Source organism: Choloepus didactylus, chromosome 4 (assembly GCF_015220235.1).
Source record: "Choloepus didactylus isolate mChoDid1 chromosome 4, mChoDid1.pri, whole genome shotgun sequence".
In the NCBI taxonomy this organism is placed as follows: Eukaryota; Metazoa; Chordata; class Mammalia; order Pilosa; family Megalonychidae; genus Choloepus; species Choloepus didactylus.
In genome coordinates, this window is record NC_051310.1 from 98,134,566 (window position 1) to 98,157,336 (window position 22,771).

The 22,771-nt window shown below is 41.2% G+C and overlaps 1 long non-coding RNA gene across 1 annotated transcript in view; it reads left to right on the forward strand.

Annotated features, from left to right (window-relative positions):
• LOC119533289 overlaps positions 1-21,216 on the forward strand; it is a 72,794-nt gene extending 51,578 nt beyond the window's left edge. The window contains exon 3 of the long non-coding RNA XR_005216619.1: positions 21,063-21,216. This is a non-coding gene — a long non-coding RNA (uncharacterized LOC119533289). The remainder of the gene's footprint in view (positions 1-21,062) is intronic.
• The last annotated feature ends 1,555 nt before the right edge of the window (positions 21,217-22,771 follow it).

Genomic DNA, 22,771 nt, shown 5'->3' on the forward strand with positions numbered 1-22,771 from the left:
TTCTTTATGCTCTTCTAGAGTCTTCTTGATTTCCTTCATATCCCGTACTATGGTCTCATTGTTCATCTTTAGTTCTTTGAGTAGCTGCTCTACGTGCTGTGTCTCTTCTGGTCTTTTGATTTGGGTGCTTGGGCTTGGGTTATCCATATCGTCTGGTTTTTTCATATGCTTTATAATTTTCTGTTGTTTTTGGCCTCGTGGCATTTGCTGAACTTGATAGGGTTCTTTTAGGGTTTGTAGACCTATTGAAGTCCTTATCTCTAATTTATCAGATCTACAGCTTCGTGGAGTACACTTTCTCTAACTAACCAGCAGGTGGCGTCCACGAGCCACCTGTTCTCCACAAGCCAGTTCTCCCCTGCTTAGCCTTTTTGGTGAGTGGGGGAGTGAGTCTTGTGGGGCCCAATTGGTGTACCAAGCTTGCGTGTGTAGTTGGTGTTGCCTGCCCTGTATATGGGGCGTGTTTCTGGGCAGTCGGGGAGGGGGGGTGGCCCTAACAATCAAGTCTCCCTGGTGATCCTAGAGTTTTAAAGCTGCTGCAATAGTCTAATCCTTCAGTTCAGTCCTGCCACAGTTTGTCTCTGCCACTGCCCCACAAGTCCTTGGTATTGGCGTATGGCTCCTGAGACTTGTAAGTGGGCCCCTCTTCCAGGCTGTGCACCCCGGGTCCTCTGTTGAGGGATGACTGTGCTATGTCACAGGTGAGTGCCGTCCCCCCAGGGCAGTTCTGGGCTGCTGGGCTGTGTAGGGAGGCTCCCAGTCTGCTCAAATGATGGCTGAATGGGGCTTTGTTAATTCACACTGCTCCACCTTCCCAACTCTGGGACAATCAGCTGAGGTTGCAGGGAAGGCTAATGTCCACGCCCAGTTTTGTGGTGTGTGCCTGTTATTTGAAGCACTTCCGTCACACTGGGTTGTCTGGGGCAGCTGTGGGCTATGGGGCTGGCGATGGGCAGGAGTGTTTCCTGTCCACCAGGATGGTGGCTGTGAGTGGACACCCCCCTTTTCTTGGGAAGTTGTGGTGTTTAGTGAATTTTCTCAGCCACTGGATTATTGCCTTTTGTCTCAGAGCTCTCTTAGTTCTGCTCTTGACTTGAGGTGCCCAAGTTACAAGTCTTTGAAGCTTTCTGTATTGGGCTTCTTAGAGTAATTGTTTTAGAAAAAGAAAAAAGGATTAAAAAAAAAAGAAAGAAAAAAAGAAAAAAAAAAAAAAAAAAGGGCCCTCCTCAGAGATCTAATGGGTTATTGAAATGCTAATAGACAAAGCAACCAGGGCCATTAAGGAAAGGTCCACAGGGCAGAGAGATCAGCTTTTCTTCGGGATTTGCATATGCGCCTCAAGGCCTGAGCTCCGCCCTTCCCCTTTCTGTGTTCACCAGAACTCCAAAAATCCTCTGCTTTTATTTTGGAGTTTTTCGTGTTGTTTTTTTTTTTCTATGCCTGTCTCCTCTCTGCTGGGCTGGCTGCTCTCAGATTCTCTGGTGTCTGGTCTCAGTCTATCTATGGTTGGAGTTTGGATCAGTAGAATGAGTTTCCGATAAGGGCTGCCACTGCAGTTCTCCCTTCTCCTTCCCGGAGCTGACAGCCCCTCCTCCCCCGGGACTGAGCCTGGCAGGGAGGGGCGCGGGTCCCCTGGCCGCAAAAACTTACAGATTTCGCTGATCTCAGCAGTTCGACGTTTTCATGAGTGTTGTATGAAGTATGCCCAAAGTCAGATTGCTCTGTGGTGTCCAGTCCATGCAGTTCCTGGCTTTCTACCTACTTTCCTGGAGGAGTAACTAAAACATACAGCTCACCAGTCTGCCATCTTGTCCCGCCCTCGGTTGTAAACTTCTTGATATAAGGGTCACTGGTCTAGCAACTTTGCATTTCCCACACTCAACACTCATCAGGCCCCAAGTCCCTTGTGGATCACATGAAGAGTGCTCACTGCGGCCTCCTAGAACACAAGGAGATCTGCCTGATCCAGGAAGAAGCCAGTGTAGCCAGAAGGGTCACTTGGTGGCTATAAATGCCAACCCCTGGATGATACACAGATGTCTTCACACCCTGCCAACCACTGTCAACTTGTCATGGCCTCCTGGTACATGACAACCCGTGTCCACATTTATGGCCATGGAAACAGCTTTGCATTTCAATCACCCATGTCTGCCACGAGCCTGGAATGCAGAAGTGGTAGTACGATTTGTTGCCTTTTCCTGTTGCCTTTTCCGTTGTTTTACTCACCAAGGGGGACCCAGGGTTCCTTCCCTTAGGGCCATCCTGAGGACAGGGATGGAATGCCGCTTTGGAGTCCACAGGATTCTACTGGGCCAAAAATACTCAGACTCAGATCTCTTTCAGAAGAGGGTCTTTAGAGGAAGGAAACAAGCGGCCCAGGGCCATGCCTCCCAACCCCAGGCAGGTACATCACTGTGAGTGCTAGGGTTGGAACCCAGGGTAAAAGGCGCTTCTTCCCAGAGTGGTGCAGCATGGGGCTGCCTTGCTTTACAAGAAAACAGAGGTGAATTGTGGAGAAGAATAAAATTTCTTATGAATACAGAATATGAGCTATACACTGAGTATGAAATGTTTGCCTTGAGGCCAGTCATTTAGACCGACCCCAGGGTCACCTTCTCTCCTGTCATTAGTAGATCTCAGTGGGAAAGCCTGAGTGGGAAAATGCTATTTCTTTGTATTTCTCTGGCTGTGCCTGTCACTGGCATCTGAGTGGTTAGACCTTGATGGCCAAGTGGTGATGTGGGCCCTGAGGAAAGGGCAGGGAGGCTCCTGAGCTGCTTGACTAGACCTTAAATGAGGGATAAAAGCCATCCTGAGCCAGCGTCTAGGGCAGGACAATGCTAAAGGAATTCAAGTCAAAGCTATAGGAACAATGAAGAATGTTCATTTGTGTGGATGCTTCCACTTGCTACAGGGGCCTCTTAGAAGTTCTAAACTCTCTTTGAAGGTTTACAAAGTTATTACAGTTCATCTCAAGAGTCAGCTTGTAGAAGGACAGGGACGTACAGCAGCCTCTAATAACAGAACCCCTAAAGCACTTAGACATTTTACCGTGTAGGAGGAAGACTGCAGCATAGTGTCAAGCCAGATCCCATGATCTGGTTGGAAGTGGGAAGCTCAGGAAAACCCACAACAGTGAGGAAAACCTGCAAGTTGATGTGGGTTAACATGGACTCTCTCCCAGGGAGGGCAGCCTGGAGGCAGTGCCAGGCATTTGTTTTCTGGGCACAAAGCCACATCCTTACAGGCTATTGTGACCCTTAATCGTGCATCTAGTCAGCAGATGCAGCACCTGGTCTTTCTTGACAGTCTTTTCTTTCCAGAATTTTCCTTGTGGGAACAGGCTCTACTATCAAATTCAGCTACATAATACATTCCCAGAGCCATTCCCCACGTCTACACTGGGGTGAGGAAAAATATTAAAAGATTGGATTAGGTTTTTTGCATACCAGGGCAAAGTCCAACCCAGACTTGACACTTCTTTGGAAACGCTGCCACCAACAGAACTTGTCCCAGAAGTTGCATCAACTGTGACCTTCGTCAGCTACACTGAGAAAAATCTCTTCTATATTTCTCTCAACCACAAGAAGAGAAGAATTTCAAGCACTGAACTTGGCAAGAAGGAATTTCTAACTTTGATTCAGTTTCAATTCACACTCCTTGAACCACTCCACGTAGAGGTGCCGGGGACCCCCAAGTGCGGAGGTAATGGCTCAGTATAGCTGCCGTTCTTGTCTGCAGCCCAGCACACCTCCCTCCCAGGTTTCTGAGTCAGGGGCCCCGCAGCCTAAGTGGTGCTGCTGCAACCCGGAGCGCGGTGCAGCTCCCACCAAGGCAACCCCAGGCTGTTACCTGCCGGCGCGCGTCTAGACGTGCAGCTCACAGAGGCGAGCCCCGGCGCTCAGTGCCGCACAAGCTCCGTCTGCGGCTCGGGACCCGCGCGGCGCCCTCGCAGCGCCCAGGAAGCTGCGCCCCAGCCCGGCGGGCACCGCGGAGCAGGTCACGGGGAGCTCCCGCAGCCCTTAACTGGCAGGACCCGTCCCGTGCGCCCGGGGGGCCCTGGCCGGGGGGGCTCGGAGCCTGCTGCGGGCGCGTATCCCTCGCTGCGGCGCTTCCCGGAGCCGGGGGCGCAGGGCGCGGGGGGCGCTGCCCAGGCCCGGCTGCGGCTGAGTCAGCGCCCCGGCGACAGGAGAGCCCCGGCCAGCTGCCGAGAGGGGGTTCTGAGCGGAGCCGCGGCCGCGCCGGCATTTTAAAGGCGAGGCAGCTGGATGCTGTTCAAGCGGCAACGCGGGAGAAACTTCAGCCCCCGGGGCAGGAACGCAGGCGGCGCGGGGAGGGGGTCAGGAGCCCCTCGCAGGCGCGCAAACTACTCCAGTAAGCTCTTGAAAAACATTTCCTCCAGGTGCCTCCTTCACGGTAAACAAAACCTCTCTCAGAGCATACCCCTGTCTTCTGCTTAATAGAGAGCAGAGACATTCCCATCAAAGTCGGGAGCAAAATCAGGAGGCCGGCCACCGCCATTAGTATTCAACGGGCTCAGAAAGCCTGTGGTCAATGCAAATAGACAAGAAAAGGAAATAAAATGTGGGAATAGTGGAGTTATGACCCTATAAAAAAGTTTTTTCTTTAAATTGGAAAACAGGAGAAAAACTATTAGTATTTGCAAGCCGAGGTGATTGTCTAGCTGGAAAATCCAAATGGATCAACTGAAGATTAACTGAAGCAAGTGTTTTCGAATAAACTGGCAGGTTACAAAATAAACATATCAAATCAATCGTGTTCTTATTACTTACTAACCAATTAGAAAAGAGAATGAAAAATCCCATTCTCATTAGTGAATAATCATAAATAAATAAGAATATAAAGTATGTGTTCTACTATTTGTACAAAAATTCTTTATACTTGTAAAAAACTCTTTACTGGGGGCCACAAGCCTTATTCTTGTACAGGGAGAAGTAAACATTGTATCCCCTCACTTCCTTCTGTCTGTTAATTCAATGCAATCTCCCTCAAATTCCAAGTAAGAGTTTCTGTTTACCTGCACATAATGTTTCTAGGTCTCATCTGGTAGAATAAAGAGAAATCAGCCAAGAAAATGCCGATGAAGAGTATAAGGCACACTAGCCCTGCTGGATATTAAAAGGAAGGAAGCATGAATGAATTAATTAATTAATAAAATACATCGAGTGCTTACTATTCAAGGAAGTGCTTTTCATGTATCAATGCATTTTATTCATTACAAAAACCCTACGAGGTACATACCAACATTACAGCCATTTTCGGATAAGAAAACTGAGACCCAGGAAGGATAAGTGTCTCATCCAAGATCACATGGCTAGAAGACGGGCATCAGGGATTTCAGGCAGGCATTCTGCCTGCAGAACCTATGCGACTATGTGCTGAAACCCTGTCACACTACATGGCCTACATCATCAAGCACCACTTATTAAAACACTGTGATACCGGCCCAGAGATGACAATTCATAGATGGGACAGGGAGGCCCCAATTAGGACAAAGTACATTAGAAAATGTGGTATATGATAAAGGTGGCACTTCAAGTTGCTAGGAAAGATGGATTTTTCAGTAAATGATATTAGAATAATTGGATAGTCATTAGCGGGAGTTGGGGAGCCAATTTTCTGCCTTGTCCAGGTATCAAATTAAATTATATATGGATCTATCAAATATTAAATGTAGAAAAGTGAAGCCAAAAAGATAATCAGATGAAAATACAGGTATTTGTTATTAAACATGGAGTTTTGAAAGCCTTTCTAAAGGTATCATGAAAGTTGGAAACCATAAAGGAAAAGACTGATAGATATATTTACAAAATTTTTCAAATAAACATCTCTATGGAAAAAAAGGACCTTAAACAGAATTAAAAGGTGATTGACAAACTGGAAACAAGTATTTGCTATATATGACATAGGTTTCCCAAATTTAACACATAAAAGCACAAATGACCAGTTAAATTTGAGTTTCAGTTAACAAATGAATAATTTTTTAGTATAAATATGTCACACTCATTGTTAATCTGACATTCAAAGTTAACTGGATGTCCTGTACTTTGTCTGGCAAACCTAGTATACAGCAACATTTTAATATAGATAATTTACAAAGAATTCTTACAATCATTTTTAAAATGATGAGAAACCGTGAGGCATGTAGACAGTAGGATGAATTATTTAAAGTGCTGGAAGAAAACAATTGCCAACCAAGCATTTTATATCCAGTCAGACTGTCTTTCAAAAATGTGGGAGAAATTAAGACATTCACAGACAAACAAAAGCTAAGGGAATTTGTGCCCATAAAACCTGCCCTACAAACAATGCTAAAAGGAGTCCTTTAGACTGAAAGGAAAAGACACTAGACAATGGATCAAAGTGGCATAAAGAAGTAAAGATCTCCAGTAAAGGTAAACATATGGGAAGTTATAAATGCCAATACTATTGTATTGTATCTTTTTAGTAACCCCACTTTTTACTTCTTATGAGTACTAAAATGCAAATGAATAAAAGGATAAATCTATGGTTTGGGACATATAATGTATAATGATATAATTGGTAACAAGCACAACAAAAAGGTGTGGTATTGGAGGGGTAGAGGAAGAGTATTATGCAACTGAAGTCAATTGGTGTCAAATCAAACATGATTGTTATGGATTTAGAATGTTAAATTTAAGCCCCAAGGTAACCACAAAGAAAATATCTGAAACATTTATACAGAAGGAAAAGAGAAGGGACTCAAAATGGCACACTACCAAAAATCAGATAAAAATGAAGGGCAATATGGAGTAACTGAGGGACAAAAAAAGGAATGATTTTGTTTTAGTTTCCTTGGCTGCTTAAGCAAATACCATGCAAAGGGACGACCTAAACAATGGGAATTTAATGGTTGATGGTTTTGAAACCAGGAGAGAGTCCAAATCAAGGCATCTTTGACATGATGCTTCCTTCCCAAAGACTGGTGTTATGGGACTGGCTGCTGGCCATCCTCGGTCTTTGGGTCCTCTGTCAGATGGCAGTGCACAGGACAGCCTCTCCCGGCCTCTTCTTTCTCTTCTGGGTTTGCGGAATTTCAGCTTCTTGCTTCTGGTGGCTTTCTCTCCCTTTGTCTGGATTTAATTCTGCTTATAAAGTACCCCAGTAATGGGATTAAGACCCATCATGGTTGGGTGGACCCACCCCTTAACTGAAGTAACCTCATCAAAAGTCCTACTTATAATGGGTTCAGTTCCACAGGAACGGATTAAGTTTAAGAATATATATATACATCCCCAAACCACCACAGACTTACAGAGACCAAATGGCAAAATGGCAGAAGAAAGTCCTACATTATCAGTAGTGACTTTAAATATACTTTTAATGGATTAAACTCTCCAGTCAAAAGACAGAGATAGGCAGAATGGATAAAACAGTATGACCCAACTATTTGCTGATGACAAAAGATTCACCTTACAGTCAAAGTTACAAGCAGGTTGAAAGTGAAAGGAAGTTTAAAAAAAAAAAATCCATGCAAATAGTAACCAAAAGAAAGCTGGGATAGCTTCACTAATATCAGAGCAGACTTGAAGTCAAAAATTGTTACATACCAGAATGGCCATTATCCAAAAAACAAAATTGCAAGTGCTGGAGAGGATATGGAGAAAGAAAGTGGGAATGTAAAATGGGGCAACCACTCTGGAGGTTCCTCAGGAAGCTGGGTATAGATCTGCCATATGACCCAGCTATTCCTAGCTATTCCATTGCTAGGTATATACTCAAAGGAACTGAAAGTTAAGACACAAATGGACATTTGTAAACTGATGTTTGTTGTGGCATCATTCACGATTGCCAAGAAATGGAAGCAGCCTAAATGTCCATCAACGGACGAGTGGATAAACAAGCTGTGGTATATACACATGATGGAATATTATGCAGCTGTAAGACAGAACAAAGACATGGAACATATAATAACGTGGATGAAACTTGAGGACATTATGTTGTGTGAAGTTAGCCAGAAACAAAAGGACAGATACTGTTTGATCTCACTAATGTGAACTAACATTGATGAGCAAATTTTGAGAGTTAAAAGCTGATAACACAGGCTACCAGGAGACAGAAAGAGGGTAGAGATCAGGCGTTTGATGCTGAAGGACTACAGAATGTTCAGCAGGATTGATTGTATAGATCCAGAAATAGATAGCATAATACTGTGTGATGGTAGCACAATATTGTAAGTCCATTGAAAACAGATGTCTGTGAGTGAAGCTGAAAGAGGTGGGATAGGAGAATGTATGACACCAGAGGTAAAGACAGATGATAAAGACTGGCACTGTATAACTTGGCAAAAACTGGAGTGGCCAATGACTGTTACTAAATGTACAAATATAAAAATGTTCTCACATGTGGGAGAACAAATGAATGTCAACCATGCAGAGTGTTGAAAAAGGGGTGGGAAAAAACATAAAGCAAACTGGAGTCTATGGTCAACAGTAACATTAAAATTTGCTTCCATTAAATGTAACAAAGGCAACATACCAAAGTTAAATGTGTATGAGAGGGGAATATAAGGGAGGGATATGGGATTCTTGGTAGTGGTATTGTATTCTGTCCTTACTATTATATTGTATTGTATAACATTTATTTTTCTTTTTATTACCTTTTTTATTATTTGCCAAAAAAAATTTTTTCTCATAGTAGTCAATATGTTCAAGTGCTGACTGTGGAGATAAATGTACAACTATATAATGATACCATGAACAACTGACTGTACACTGTGGATAACTATATGGTATGTGAGTATATCTCTATAAAATTGTAGGAAAAATATGAATAGGGGTAAAAGTGCTGGAGAAAACATGGAGAGAGGGATGTACCTATTTACTTTGATGAGGAGGCAGAATGGTATATCCTTTCTGGAGGTCACTGTGGTGGCTCCACAAGAAGCTAAGTATAAGGGGGCCATAAGGTCCTGCATCCTCATTATGGGATATGTACTTGGAAGATCTGAGAGCAGGGACATGAATGGACATTTGCACACTGCTGTTTATGGAGGAAGTATTCATGATTTGCAATGGGTGGAGGTGGCCTAGGGGTACACTGACTCAGGAACAGAATGGTGAACTGTGGTGCTTGCATACACTGGAATTTTGAGCAAGTACCAGAAGGAGTGAAGCTGTGAGACATGCAAGGAAGTGAATGGATCCTGTAGACAGCATTTTGAGTGAAGTACGCCAGAAACAAAGGAAAACACTATAATGCCTCACCAGTATGGACTAACTGCAATGTGTAAACTCAGAATTGAATCTTAGAGCACAGCCTAACAGGGAAACAATTATTGTAATGGTCCCTGGATTGTAAGCTCTTACAGCAGTCAAATCTATTCCTGAATTGTAATGGCTATCCCCAAACTCTGCAATGCTGATCCCTTTGTGTATAACCTGATTGGTCTCGGGAACATTGGGTATCTGTGTGACACCTGAAACTCAGAGCTAGAGCTTGGCAGATATGAATGTCAGTATTAACGCATACAGTAACTGTTAAAAAAAAAAAAAAAAGCTGAAAAAGAGCCCAGACTTCAATTAGAGATATGAATGAAACAGATCTGGTTAAGACTAGGGCAAACTGGGCCAAAGGGTAAAGCCTGAAACTGACTGTGTGTTAAAACTTCAACTTCCAAGGGAAGACAGATGTTTATTTGGTGCAGGATCTATATTTTCTAAACAATATAACTTTTACAGTCAGTTTGTTCAAACACCACAATTACATGGAACTTTGAATAGGAAGTGATCTGTGGTAGGTCTGCATAGGTTAGAGTGAAATAGCAACACATCCCAAAATAATTTGGGCAGAGAATCAAAATATACATGCAGGGCCCCCCTGAGGAGCTGGGGGAAAATGCGGAAGTTTTGGACTTCCTCACTTGAATTGTTGCTGATGTTCTCCTAAACATTGAGGACCGACAGCTTGGTATGCCATGCCCTCTGTCTTGGGGCTTGCCCTGATGAAGCTTGGTACTAAAAAGGAGAGGCTAAACCTGCTTATAATTGTGCCTAAGAGTCTCCCCCTGAGTGCCTCTTTGTTGCTCAGATGTGGCCCTCTCTCTCTCTAGCTAAGCCAACTCGGTGGGTAAACTCACTGCCCTCCCCGCTACGTGGGAACTGACTTCCAGGGCTGTAAAACTTCCTGGCAATGCAGGATATGACTCCTGAGGATGAATCTGGACCCAGCATCATGAGACTGAGAACATCTTCTTGACCAAAAGGGGGATGCGAAATGAAACGAAATAAAGCTTCAGTGGCTGAGAGATTTCAAATGGAGTCGAGAGGTCACTCTGATGGACATTCTTATGTACTATATAAATAACACCTTTTAGGTTTTAATGTATTGGAATAGCTAGAAGTAAATACCTGAAACTACCAAACTCCAACCCAGTAGCCTTGATTCTTGAAGATGATTGTATAACAATGTAGCTTACAAGGGGTGACAGTGTGATTGTGAAAGCCTTGTGAATCGCACTCCCTTTATTCAGTGTATGGATGGATGAGTAGAAAAATAGGGACAAAAACTAAATGAAAAATAGGTGGGATGGGGGGGATGATTTGGGTGTTCTTTTTTACTTTTATTTTTTATTCTTATTCTGATTCTTTCTGGTGTAAGGAAAGTGTTCAAACTATATGATGGTACTGTGAACAGTTGATTGTACACCATGGATGATTATATGGTATGTAAATATATCTCAATAAAACTGAATTTAATTTAAAAACTGTTACAAAGGATGAAAAAGGACACTATATAGTGTCAATTCAAAAAGAAGACATAACAATCATATATATATATATACATATAAGTATGTACCTAACAACAGAAACCCAAAATACAAGAAGCAAATATTAACAGATTTGAAGGGAGAAATAGATGGTTCTACATTAATAGTAGAAGATTTCAGTATACCACTTTCAATAATGTATATAATATCTAGACAATGATAAAATAGAAGACTTGAACAATATTATAAATCAACTAGACTTACCAGACCTGTAGAGAACACCTCACTGAACAACAGTAGAGTATGCATTCTTCAGTGCATATGGGTCGCCCAGGATAAACCATGTTAGGTCCCAAAACAAGTCCCAATAAATTTAAAAATATTGAAATCACACAATGTATCTTCTCCGAACACAATGGAATGAAGCTAGAAGTCAGTAACAGAAGAACTGGAAAATTCACATATATGTGGAAATTAAAAAACACTCTTGAACTACCAATGAGTCAAAGAAGAAATCACAAGGGAAATTAGGAAGTATCTTTAGGGAAATGAAAACAAAAACATATAAACCAAAATTTTGGGATGCAGTAAAGGCAGTCCTGAAAGGGAAATTTATAGCTCTAAATGCTTACATTAAAAAAGAAGAAGGATCTCAAATCAGAGACCCAACCTCAACAACTGGAAAATCTAGAAAAAGGAGAGCAAACTATTAACTCAAAGTGAGCAGAAGAAAGGAAATAACAAAGACAAGAGTGGAGATAAATGAAAAAATAAAACAATGGAGAGAATCAGCAAAAACAAAAGTTGGTTCTTTGAGAGATCAATAAAATTGACATTCCTTTAGCTAGGCTGACAAAGATAAAAAGAGAGAGGATACAAATAACCAAAATCAGAAATTAAAGGGGAGAAATTACTACCGACCTCATAAAAATAAAAAGGATTATAAAAGGATACTATGAACAATTGCATGCCAATAAATTAGATAACCTAGACAAAATGGACAAATCCCTTTAAACACATAAACTACCTACATTGACTCAAGAAGAAACAGAAGATTTCAACAGACCAAATAAGTAAAAAGATTGAATCGGTGATCAAAAACCTCCCCACAAAGAAAAGCCCAGGACCAAATGGCTTCACAGGTGGATTTTACTAAACATTCCAAGAAGAAATAACACCAATCTTGCTCAATATCTTCCAAAAAATTGAAGAGGATTGAACACTTCCTAACTCACTCTATGAGGCCAACATCACACTAATATCAAAGCCAGGTAATATCAAATACCATACAAAAAGAAAATTATAGATCCATATACATTATAATAGATGAAAAATCCTCAACAAAATACTAGTAAACCAAATCTGACAGCACATTAAAACAATTACAAAACATGATCACATGGAATTTATCCCAGGTATGCAAGGTGGTTCGACAGAAGAAAATCAATTAATGTAATGTACCACATTAATAGAACAAAAGAAAAAAAAATGATCATCTCAATTGATGCAGAAAAAGCATTTGACAAAATTCAGCACCGCTTTTTGATAACAACACTCAGAAAACTAGGAATAGAAGGAAACTTCATCAATACGATAAAAAGCGTACATGAAAAACCCATAGCTTACATCATATTCAATGGTGAAAGACTGAAACCTTTCCCCCAAAGATCAGGGACAAGAAAAGTTTGCCCGTGGTTATTCAACATTGAACTGAATGTTTTAGCCAGAGCAATTAGGCGAGAGAGAAACAAAAGGCATCCAATTCAGAAAGGATGAAGGAAAACTTTCCCTATTTGCAGAGGCCATGAACCTGAAAAATGCACACCAAGGAACTAGAACTCAAATGAATTCAGCAAAGTGGCAGGGTACGAGATCAACATGCAAAAATCAGTAGTCTTTCAATACACTGGTCAGGTTCAGAAATAAACATCACATCCATGGCCAATTGATTTTTGTCACTCATGAGGAAAGAGTAGCTTCTTCAACAGGTTGCTTCTGTCAAAAGTGGACAACCATAAGCAAAATAATGAAGGTTGACCCTTACGTCATGAAAAATTAATTCCAAATGGCTCAAAGACATAAATATAAGAACCCAAACTGTAAAACTCTAGAAGAAGATGTAGAGAAGCATGTTCAATATCATGTGTTAGAGAATGGTTTCTCAAACTTTACATCAAAAGCACGAGCGAAAAAAGAAAAAATAAATGAGACTTCACCAAAGGACTTTATTGTGAAATTGAAAAGACCATCTGCATAATGGAAGAAAATATTTGGAAACCAAATCTCTGATAAGGGTTTAATGTGCAGAATATATAAATAACTGAAATTCCACAACAAAAAGACAAACAACCCAATTTTAAAATGGGCAAAATACTTGAATAGACATTTCTCCAAAGAATACATAGAAATGGCCAAAATGCACATGACATGATGCTCAACATCATTAGCTATTAGGGAAACGCAAATCAAAACCACAATGATATACCACTTTACACCGAATAGAATGGAGTGCCAGTTTGAAAGTACTGCGTCCCCCCAGATACCATTATCTTTGATGTAATCTTGTGTGGGCACACGTTATCGGTGTTGATTAGATTTGCATGGAAATGCACCCCACCCAACTGTAGGTGATAACTCTGATGAGATATTTCCATGGAGGCATGGCCCCACCCATTCAGGGTGGGCCTTGATCAGTGGAGCCATATAAATGAGCTGACGGGCAGAGGGAACTCAGTGCAGCTGTGAGTGATGTTTTGAAGAGGAGCTACAGACAAGAGGGACACTTTGAAGAAAGCACAGGGGCTGCAGATGAGAGAAAGTTTGAAGACGGCCGTTGAAAGCACTCTTGCTCTGGAGAAGCTGAGAGAGGACAAATACCCCAAGTGCAACTAAGAGTGACGTTTTTGAGGAGCTGCAGCCTACAGAGGAACGTCCTGGGAGAAAGCCATTTTGAAACCAGAACTCTGGAGCAGACGGCAGCCATGTGCCTTCCCAGCTAACAGAGGTTTTCCAGACACCACTGGCCATCCTCCAGTGAAGGTACCCGATTGTTGATGTGTTATCTTGGACGCTTTATGGCCTTAAGACTGTAACTGTATAACCAAGTAAACCCCCTTTTATAAAAGCCAATCCATCTCTGGTGTTTTGCATTCCAGCAGCATTAGCAAACTAGAACAAATGGCTACTATTTTTTTAAAAAACAAAACAAAACAGAAAATAACAGTATTGGCGAGGATGTGGAGAAATAGGAACACTCATTGCTGGTGGGAATGTAAAATGAATAGTGCAGCTGCTATGGAAGACACTTTGGCAGTTCCTCAGAAACTAACTATAGAAATACAATATGGCCTGGCAATCCCACTTCTAGGTATCTGCCCAAAAGAATTGAAAGCAGGGACTTGAACAATATTTGCACACTAATGTTCATGGTGGCATTACTCACAATTGCCAAAAGATGGAAGCAACAAGTGTTCATCAACAGATGAATGGATAAACAAAATGTCACATATACATACAATGGAATATTATTCAGCTGTGAAAAGAATTAAGTTCTGATACATGCAACAACATGGATGAATCTTGAAGACATCATGTTGAGTGAAGTAAGCCAGACACAAAGGACAAATACTGCATGATCTCACTGATATGAAATAAATGGAATATGCAAAATCCTATAATCAGAAACTAGAATACAGGTTGCTAGGGGACAGGGTCGGCATAGGAAATGGAGAGTTAATGCTTAATTGGTACATTTGGTGGAAAAGTTTTGGTAGTGGATGGTAGTGATGGTGTCACAACATTATGAGTGTAGCTACTACCACTGAATTACATATTTGAATGTGGTTAAAAGAGAAATTTTAGTTGTGTATATGTTCCTAGAATAAAAAAAATTTTAAAGCATAGGACTATACAACACAGTGAACTCTTATGAAAACTATGGACTATAGTTAATAGTATAATTATAGTAATATCACTTCATCAATTGTAACAAAGTTTCCACTCGAATGCAAAATGTTAAAAACTGGGCAAACTGTGCATGTGTGATTGGGGGGCGGGGGGTGGTGGGTATATGGAGTTATTGCCGGACTGTTTTCTAACTGTGTAGGGTAACAGAAACTGCAATCAAGTTCAATTCTGACTCCCCCTGGAGCTGGGCAGACCCCACACATTGAGGGCATCCTGTACACGATCGTCCTTCAGGCAGCAGTCACAGGTTCCAGAGGCCCAGGCCCCCTGCACTTCCGACCACTGGCTACAACTTCAGGGGGTTCCCACCACCCCCTCGGATTCCGTAATTCACCCGAGTAACTCACAGAACTCACTACAAGCATTATACTTACAATTATAGTTTTATTATAGTTAAAGGAGACATAAGAAGAAGCCCGAAGAAGAGACATAGGAGGCTCTCACATGCACGCTTCGGTGTCCTCTCCATCTGGAGTCGTAAGTGTCACCCTCCTGGCACAGAGATGTATTATCTCAATCATGGAAGCTCACTGTGGCTTCGAGTGTCCTGAGTTTATAAGATGCTCAAAGCCCTATGCAGTCGATGCCCATGTGGCTGAGCTCACTCTGCAGCCCCTTTCCTCTCGCAGAGTTTGGGGAGGTGGGACTGATAGGACCCGGCTTTGGGCTCAAAGCCGCAGCCCCCTAATCATAGGGCTGGTCTTCCTGGTATGGCCACGCCCCACCCTGAGGCTGCAGGTGTGGCGGCCCCACCCTGTAACCATCAGGTGTGGTCCTGAGCCCACCATGAAGAACAAAAGACACTCCTATCACAGGAAATTCCAAAGATTGAGAGCTGCTTCCCCTTTATACCACACGAACTGTCTAAAATAATTCCCATTTCTATCTGCAGTGTATCACACTCCTCTTTTCCCCGAATGCTTGCCAGCAGTAGTGTTATTGTTCATTTTAAGTTTGTCAGATAACTCACTGTTTTATTTTGCAATTCTCTGTCTGCTTTGAGCATCTTTTCGTAGGTTTATTGGCCATTTGGCTGTGCTTTCCTGTGAATTGTCTATTCATATCCTTTTTTAAATTAATCTGTACATTATAGATACTAATTCTTTACACACCCTAGTTTTGAATTTTTCCCAGTCAACTATGTATCTGATGAATTTATGATATCCAGTCTCCTCTGTGAAATAAACAGCCAGAATTCATGGTATCTTTTGCCATATCAAATCAAAACAATTTTGCATATTCAAATATGTTAATATTTTCCTTTATAATTTCTGATTTGTCTTCTTAGTTGGAAAGGTCTCCCCGTGACTGTATGAGACTTTACTATGCACAACGGTGACTGTATTAGCTATCTATCCACAGCCCCAAAACTCAGCGACTGGAAAGAACAAGATTGATGATCTCGCAATCTGGGTAAAGAATCTGGGTGTGGCCCTGCCGTGCTTCAGGGTCTCTCACAGGAGCTGTCAAGGTGTGGCTGTGGGCAACAGTCATCTCCTGGCTGACATGGGGACACTTCCCAGCGCACGTGGTTGCTGGCAGGACTCAGTTCCACGGGGGCTGTGGGACAGAGGACTCAGGTCCCCTCCGGCTGTTGACACAGGCCTTTCCAGGGGAGGCTCATGAAGCGGCAGGTGGCTTCTTCAGCACAAGGAGCAAGAGGAGCAGAGGGAGTCTGAGCAGGATGGAAGTCATAGTCTTTCTAACCGAATCTTGGTAATGATGTCAATAACTTTTGCTACAGTCTGTTCATTAGAAGCAAGGCACTCGATCCAGCCCACAGTCAATGAGAAGGGATTGTGCAAGAGTGTGAATACCAGGAGTTGGGGACCACTGAGAGTCATCTTAGAATTCTGCTGGCCACAGTAACACGGAAATACAACTGGGTATGTGCTTCTATTTTGCAAGTAAAATAGTAGTTTAGTCCTAAAGCAGCAGTTCTTGTTTGTTGTTGTTGTTTCTTTGTTTTGTTTTGGCTTCCAGAGTTTATATTGAATCATTTTATTTTAATGAAAATATTGCACTTTTTAAAAAAAATGTATTAATAAACATATCTTCAAGGACCATCATTAATTCCAAAGGCTGATTTTGGGAACCGCTGGGCTGCACGTTTCCTTCTGGTTTTCAAACTCGGTTGTTTTTCAACTTTCGGTTGAAGCATTTCTCAATGCATTTCATCCATTACAAATGTATCTTTTATCATCTAATTAAGCTGTTTAGGATATAATAGAGAACCCATAACTGTGCTTGATCTCTCTGTTCATTATGCAGATGCTGCTTGATGGGCCTTTTGAAGCTGATGCACCAATTTTTATATTTTCATTTTTTAAAAAAAGGCTTTAGCTGTGTGCAAACTACAACCAAATCAAAACTCAGCTTGTAGCAGTGACTTTTAAAATATAATCTTAAACAGTAAACAAGCAAGAAATTATAAACTGTACCCTTCAAAGCTATAGACAGATACAATGGAAGCTCCTATTTTCACAAAGGAGCAATTTGTAAATGTAAAGTCTGCAATCATATGCAAATGAAAGTTTCCTGGCTCCTGAAAAAGACTGGAAAACAGGAGATAACAAATTACCGAAGTTCTTCAAACCTGTTAAGCAATATGTAAATATAAAGTTTGTACCTCGCCACCTGGCTCCTGAAGAAAATGGGAAAACTGGAAATAACTAAATTGACTCCTTTTGTCTCTAATGGGTTTAGCCAATTAAAGAATCTCTGGGAAATTGCCCCAAACCTCCCAGATAGAAGGGCCTTTTGTCTATCACTCTTGTTGCATGATTATCTCTTTGTCTCTAAACCGGGGGATAAAACCCAACTGGAGAAAGACTTGAGGGAAGCAGATTTGGGAAAATGTCCCCTGCTTTCCTCCGCTGTAAATCAAACCATCTTTTCCTCTTCAGCACTTGTGACTCTATTAGCTGTTACTTCTATTAGCTGTGCCGAGCAACGGACCCATATTTGGGGAGTGCCCCTTCTTCAAGCTTAGCAATAGGCAAGAAATGTGGGACTTAATCAAGCTCCTATGAAATCATGGATTACATTTACACAGATATTTTTGTGGGAATTAAATGTTTATTCAAAAGACAAAACTAAAATGAAGGGCATTATGTATTTCTAATTTTACTTAGGTGTGTAAATTTGTCACTATGAATTTACTTGCTGAAATTACAATAACCAGGATAGAATGTTATTTGGAAGCTACCTAGAGAACAAAGAGGACTTATATTTCTGTGTGAGGAAAATATCCGTATGTATGTTGGTTATGCTATATTTGAAGGGCAAACAAAAGATTCATGAAATATATGGTAATAGATTTTTATTTATCAAAATTAGTCTTTGTTCACTGAAATCAATTATGGTATTTTAAATCATGTCAAGATTATTTCCATTTGCATAATTAAACTAGAAGTACAAACATCAGAGAAATACAGGAGTGACTGATTTATTTAAGAATTCAAGTAATCAGCACCTACAAAGGCATGTTCGGGATTACAGTATTGTAAATATGTGTTTTCTTGATGCTCACAGACTACCTGACCAATTAATGTTGTCCAATAAATACACTCATTATTTTTGTTTATTTTGCATGTTTAAGGCTTTTTAAAAGTATAACTGACATCAAATAAATTGCACATTTAAAGTGTCATTAGATGAGTTTTGACATATCCAGATAAATGAAACTATTGCCACAATCAAGATAATGAACTTTTACCTCATCCCCAAAGTTTCTTTGTACCCCTTGTATTCATCTTCTCTTAATTACTCTTGGCCTCTCACCTCTTCTATCCCCAGGCAACCACTGCTTTGTTTTCTGTCACTGAGGATTGGTTTGATTTTTCTGTAAATGGAATTTTCCAATACATACTCTTTTTTCTTTTATTTCTTTTTTTGACATCTTTTACCAGCATAATTATTTTGAGATTTGGCCATGCTATTTTGCAATCAATACCTTGTTCCTTTTCATTACTGAATAGAATTCTGTAGTATGAATAAATCAATATTTGTTTAGCCATTCACCTATTGATGGACATCTGTGTTGTTTTCAGTTTTGTGCTATAAATAAGTATAACAAAAAATATTTATGTACAAGTCTTTTTGAGATCATGTACTTTCATTTATCTCATGTAAATATTTATTGCTGGAATGGGTAGGTCATGTTGTAGGGGCATGGTTAATTTTTTAGCAAATTGAGAAACCATTTTCCAAAGTAGTTGTACCATTTTACCTTCCCATCAGCAGTATATGGAATTTGAGTTCCTCTACGTCCTCACTAATACTTGTGGAATGATTTTCAGAAATGTGGATTTCTTTGGCACATACAGAATACCATACCAACTAATGTTTACAAATGCACACAGTCTCCATTTATTTTTAATTCAACCAGGCTTAAAAGGATCTTATTTTAATTTGAAGTGGGTTTTTTTTAAACCAAAATCGCACGTTTGTGTGTGTGTGTGTGTGTGTGTGTGTGTGTGTGTGTGTGTGTACTAAGAGTGTGGGCTCTGAAATCAGAATGCCTAGTTTGAATCTTACTTCAGTCACTAATAACTATATAACCTCAGTTTCTTTGGGTGTAAAATTCATTTAATAACCACGTCTATCTGTGTAGTTAGAAAGAAATACTTTAATACATGTAAAGCCTTATGTGCTGGGCACACAGGGATTACTCAAAAGATATAATGCAGATGAACTAGTCCTTTCTTTATTCTTATGAAAAAAATAGTCCTTGTGCCTTCATCCTAGGGATTATGAAAGGGGTCATTTGTAAAGTAATTGGATCTCTGTTTTTATAAATTACATTTTACTGAATCTGAAAGTAATATTCGTCATTATGGAAAATTTGCAAAGCAGGGTTCTCATAACACATAAAGCTTAGCCGATGTTTATAACTTTCCTAATACAACTACTGTTTTAGTTTGCTAATGCTGCCAGAATGCAAAACACCTGAAATGGATTGGCTTTTATAAAAGGGGGTTTATTTGGTTACACAGTTACAGTCTTCAGGCCATAAAATGTCCAAGGTAACGCATCAACAATCAGGTACCTTCACTGGAAGATGGCCAATGGTGTAAAGAAAACCTCTGTTAGCTGGGAAGGCACGTGGCTGGCGTCTGCTCCAAAGTTCTGGTTTAAAAATGGCTTTCTCCCGGGACATTCCTCTCTAGGCTGCAGTTCCTCAAAAGTGTCACTCTTAGTTGCACTTGTGGTATTTATCCTCTCTTAGCTTCTCCGGAGCACGAGTCTGCTTTGAAAGCCCGTCTTCAAACTGTCTCTCGTCTGCAGCTCTTGTGCTTCCTTCAAAGTGTCCCTCTTGGCTGTAGCAGCTTGCTCCTTCTGTCTGATCTTATATAGTGCTCCAGTAATTTAATTCAGACCCACCCAATGGGCGGGCCAACACCTCCATGGAAATTATCCAATCAGAGTCATCACCCACAGTTGGGTGGGGCACATCTCCATGGAAACACTCAAAGAATTACAATCTAATTAACACTGATAGGTCTGCTCACACAAGATTATATCAAAGATAATGGCGTTTGGGGGGACATAATACATTCAAACTGGCACAACTACATAGAAAGTTGGATAAAATATAACAAAACAATTTTGAAAATTATATAGCTAAGCATTTGGTAATGGTGAGGTATGATATTTAGACCAATAATTCTTGCTGAGGAAAGCTATAAAAGCTAGACAAAATATTAAATTCAAGGTAAAAACATCAGCTTGAGACTTCAGACTGCTAAGAAGGCAAAGCAGAGTTACTGGGCCATGATCCAGACGAGGTTGGAGCCCTGACGAGTAACTCTTGCTTTGGGTAGGGGCCGCGAAGTGTGGCAGGATTGGGAAGTAAGAGCTGGAGCAGACTGGCTGTCATGTTAAAACTGCCACAGGGGCTCTCCTCTTTTCCAAAACTGGCAGTGAGAAAAGGTATGGATTATACTGCTTTCAGAAGGTCTGTGTTAACCAACTTTAAAACCTTCAGCGATGCTTGAGCTAGAGGAGGATTCTTTTTAAAGGAATGACCTTCCACATTTAAACATACAGCCCAAGGGATCTCAGTGCTTGCACACCCTGCAATGGGAGTGCAGGGAGCAGAGCTGGCTCTCTCCAAAGCACAGTGAAGGGGGGCATGTTCAACTAGCACAGGGAGTCAGTCTTATTTTTTTCAATCACTTAACTGTATAAGCTCTTTTCTCATTTTATATTATATTGTAATTATACTGTAATAGTCTCCATTTCCTTATACTTGTTCTCACTCATGTAAATAAAGAAAGCATTGCAAAGTTAACCCACCAACACTCACTCATTCATTCAGCAAATATTTTTGAGCTCTTCCTAGGTGCCAGATGCTTTCCAGACACTATGGATTCACCGACAAATGGAACAGACAAGTCCCCATCCTCAGGATCCTTCTATTTTCATGAGGAAGACAGATGATAAATGAGCAACACAACATCTGATGACATCAGGGAGATTTTCGAGTCATCCCAATACGCCCCTCCTTCACAAAGTGTCCTCTCTTTACTGTGAATCCAGTGAAAAGGAAACTCTTCTGAAGGGATTCTGTGAGCTCAGTAAATATTAAAAAGAAATTTAATTGCAGTTTCATTTTATTGGTTTTACCTGCTGCCTTGTTAGCTTTTCTTTTTTACGCAATTATGCAGCTGGTGGCAGGACACAAAGCACTCACTGTGGGAATCTGAAAGATGCTCTCTGTGGAAGTGTGAGGGACTATGTAATCCTTCCAGTGACTTCCATGGAGGTGTGTGTGCTAGTGAAGATGCCACGAAGTAATTCCTTTTCCCATTTGCTCTTTGCATCTGTTTTCATCACCCTGCAACTCTTGAGAAGCCTGAGGGAAGTTTTCTGCAGGCCCTTTGAACATGCATGTCAAGATAATTTATTGAAACATTAAATTGCATTAAATATATTCCTATATTTTCCTTCCCGCTGTACCTCATTTCAGGGAGGCAGTTGGGCTCTGAAAGAGAGGAGCCACCAAAAGGGCAGCCTCCTGTAAAAGCCTTAGCTCACTGAGGTAATCTCACGGAGTGAACGGGATGCTGAGGAGCAGGGAGTAGGAGAGGAGAGTCCTCGGCATTGGGAAAGGGCAAGAACATTACTTCTTGACAGTGCACTGGGTAGGTGGCAGTACACTGGATTGAAAATAGAGACACCTACAGAGCCAAACCCTGGTCACGGGCCAACGTGGTCGTGCTCAGGCGGGAATGGAAGCAGAGAGCCGATGCTTCTAGAGAGACCACAGGCTGGGACAGCGGGCGTGCTGAGACCCTTCTCCAATGCCTGCTCCTTCATTAGACCCTGGGAATCATTGAACGAGTCTGTGTGGGGAGTACTCTAAGAAAAAACAAAGTTAAATTTTTCCAATTTGGGAAACAGGGAGCTCTGTGGTGGAATTTAGTTTATTTAAAGAAATATTATGAATGCACAAGCGATTTTATACACAGATTCACAATAACACACGTTTCATTCATCCGTTCAGTTAACAAAGATTTGCCAAATAACAGCTACATGTCAGATACTATGCCAAATGCCATTGATAACAGAAATGATTAAGAGGTCATACACAATGTGGTGAAAAATACAGTCAGTTAACAAGTATATCAGTTATCTGTTTATTGCCGTGTAATAATGACCCCAAAATGTACTGGCTTAAAACAACCATTTATTGAATTTGTGCAAGTTGGCACTTTGAAGTTCTTCAGGTCTGGGCCAAGCTCACCTGTGTTCAGGTGGGCTCACTCACTTATCTGCAGTCAACTGCCAGGTCAGCTGAAGGCCTTTGAAATCAACTCACTGTAACAGCTGGGTCCTCTCTCTCCAAGTTCTCTCATCATCCAGCAGACTGGCCTGGGCTCCTTCCCACAGGTTCTCAGGGTTCAAAGACCAGCAAAAGGGCTAGTCCCTTGCATAAATCCTTTTCATTTTCTGCTTGAATCAGTTGTGCTACCTTCTGTCCCAGTGTCCAAAGCAGCCATCAGTCAGCACCAATTGAGGGGTGAAGGAAGACTCCTGCTCTTGGTGAAA